General features: G+C 50.4%; 1 non-coding gene across 1 annotated transcript; it reads right to left on the bottom strand.

The window, feature by feature from the left end:
• Positions 1 to 2,168: 2,168 nt before the first annotated feature.
• On the bottom strand, positions 2,169 to 2,302 carry LOC115029784 (small nucleolar RNA SNORA17). The gene has a single exon (XR_003835350.2). It is a non-coding gene; the product is annotated as a small nucleolar RNA SNORA17 (small nucleolar RNA).
• Between the last annotated feature and the right edge of the window lie 265 nt (positions 2,303 to 2,567).

Here is a 2,567-nt window from a genome sequence, read left to right as displayed (position 1 = left end):
GTTCTCTGTACAATTCACATCATACACCCCAGTCCCACTCATCTCCCTCTCTCCTTGGTCCTGACTTCCACCCTTGCAACATTCCCTATGACCATGGAAAAAGAATCTCATCGTGGAAGCTGTAGTGTGTCCTATAGTTCACCCTTTTGTCCACACTTTTTTGCTTGCACATCTTCATTGCAATGACTCATTGATTGGCATGAGGCTCTGGCTTCTGCTATACTATCAATATATAGAACCTTACTTGGGCTGCTCTAGGATAACCTGTTGTTGCCCTGTGTCATCGAAATCCTATAATTTTGGGTCTGCAGGACCTGCTCCTTCACAAACTCTAGCAGTTAATTGATGGGGTAGATGTTGGGATGGGCCAACTCAAAGCCCTGGATCTGTGAGTAAAAGGTATCTGAGCTGCTCATCCTTCCAGCTCTTCCTCACCCATACAATTGGGGTAAGCTCTCCTGCCCTGCTCCAGCTGGCTCATCAATCAATGTCACAGCCAGCAAGGGGCAGAGCCAGCTCTCCTGCTCTCATGCCCTTGGGGCTGGCTCATCTCCTGCCACATCATCAGGGCCAGCTCTACCGTACTGCCCAGGTGAGGTGTGGGGTCTACACTCCAGAGTTCAGGGACAGGGTCAGTTTTCCCACTCTTGTGACTCTGGGGCCAGCTCCCCCACCTGCCATGCATGGCAAGGGACAAGGGAGTAGAAAGGGTATCTTTCCTTCATCTGTCCCAACACACAGCAGATAAGAGTCAAGGCAGGCTCTACTGTGCTCACACCCTCAGGACTAGCTCAATCACAATCCCCACATCCAGGGCCAGCTCTACTGTGCTGCCCAGGCAAGATGCAGGGCTCTTTCCAGTTCTGCAGCAGGTAAGGGACAGTTCTCCTGATCTTGTGACCTCAGAGCCAGCTCTCCTGCCTGCCATAGGTGGCAAGGAACAAAGGGAAGAGGGCTTTGCTCCCTTACCCATGCCACCTCACAGCAGACAAGTAGCAAGGGCCAGCTTGTCCATGCTCACACTCTTTGGGCCAGCTCACCACCCTGCTACCAGGGTCTGCTCATCTGTGCTTCCCAAGTGAGGTATGGGGCCTGTTCTCTTGCCTGCCATAGGTGGTGAGGGCATAAGGGAGGAGAGTGTATCTTCCTATCCTCAATAGCACCACACAGCAGTCAAGAAGCAGGACCAGCTCTCCAATGATCACGCCCTCAGGGCTGGTTCACTTTCAACCTCTACATCTATGGCCAGCTCTGCTGTGCTGCTCAGGCAAGGTACAGGGCTGTTCTCATTAGTGATAGCCCAGATCAGGGACATTCACCCAGACTTTGGTGGTAGCAGAGCCTTGCTACTGCAGAACCATAGATCCAGACGTGTTTTCTAATGGCAACACAGGCCAGAATTTCACCATGGTCCCAGGTGGCATGACCAACTACTCACACCAGGCTGTTCTTGTCCGCCCTGTAGTTTTCAGTTCCTCCTCTCTTCATTGTGTCCACATCTTTCTGTTTCTCTTTCTCTTCCATCTCTCCACCACTCACTTGCTCCTCTTGGTGGTATCAGGGGTGTCTGAGTTTCTGGGGTCATCTTAGGAGTTGTCTCAGGAGTGCTATGCCCTACCCATGCATTATGGCACTGGGCAGGGGTCATCTCAGGCATGGTCAATCCCCCAAGCCTGCATGCCACTAGACTGGAAGTCATCTCAAACTAGCTCTCTCTTGGAACCCTGTAGTGGCTGACTGGTGGTCATTTGGGGATTGCTCTTTGCCTGGGCCCTATGTGGGAATCATTCTGGTCTCTGACTTACTCCCACTGGGCCACATGGCACTAGGGCAAGGTCATCTCAACACTGGCTTACTCTCTGCCCTTGGATAGATACTGTTGGGGCCTGTGCTGAATTGGCGGTCTTCTCAGGCTAGCTCCCTCTCCAGGTCCCCTGGAGCTGGACTGGTGATTATCTCAGATTTGCTGCCCCCCCCACCCCCCTGCAAGTTTTAAGCTACTGATCATCCAGATGTTCACAGGTCAGAACATTGAGCATAGACTACTGATCATCCAGATGTTCACAGGTCAGAACATTAAGCATAGACTACTGATCATCCAGATGTTCACAGGTCAGAACATTGAGCATAGACTACTGATCATCCAGATGTTCACAGGTCAGAACATTAAGCATAGACTACTGATCATCCAGATGTTCACAGGTCAGAACATTAAGCATAGACATAGTCTCTCTCCTCTCTGCCCCCATACTGACGCACATGAGACATAGCAGCCACACCTGCAATGCCTCTAAAGGGCAGTTCTTATATTCTTTCATGTGCCCTATACTTTTGAGGACAACCTTTAAATGGCCCCCTTTCCTGTAGTTTTCTTTCAAGTTAGTTATTGATCCTATTGTACATAGAAGTTATGTGTTTGAAGGACACATTTATTCAAGGTCCTAATCTTGCACAAAGAACTTGGAAAGATACCCCATTGCCAGTTAGATAATGACAGGCATCCATCCAGGTCCCTTACACTGACCTGCCATTCTCTCTGTGGTGGCCGCCATGACTCCCAGTCTTCC

This window comes from Mus caroli, unplaced genomic scaffold (genome assembly GCF_978045245.1).
Source record: "Mus caroli unplaced genomic scaffold, Mus_caroli_1 scaffold_18, whole genome shotgun sequence".
NCBI classification, from domain to species: Eukaryota; Metazoa; Chordata; class Mammalia; order Rodentia; family Muridae; genus Mus; species Mus caroli.
Note: the sequence above shows the minus strand (reverse complement) of the source record. Positions and strands in the feature narration are given on the sequence as shown.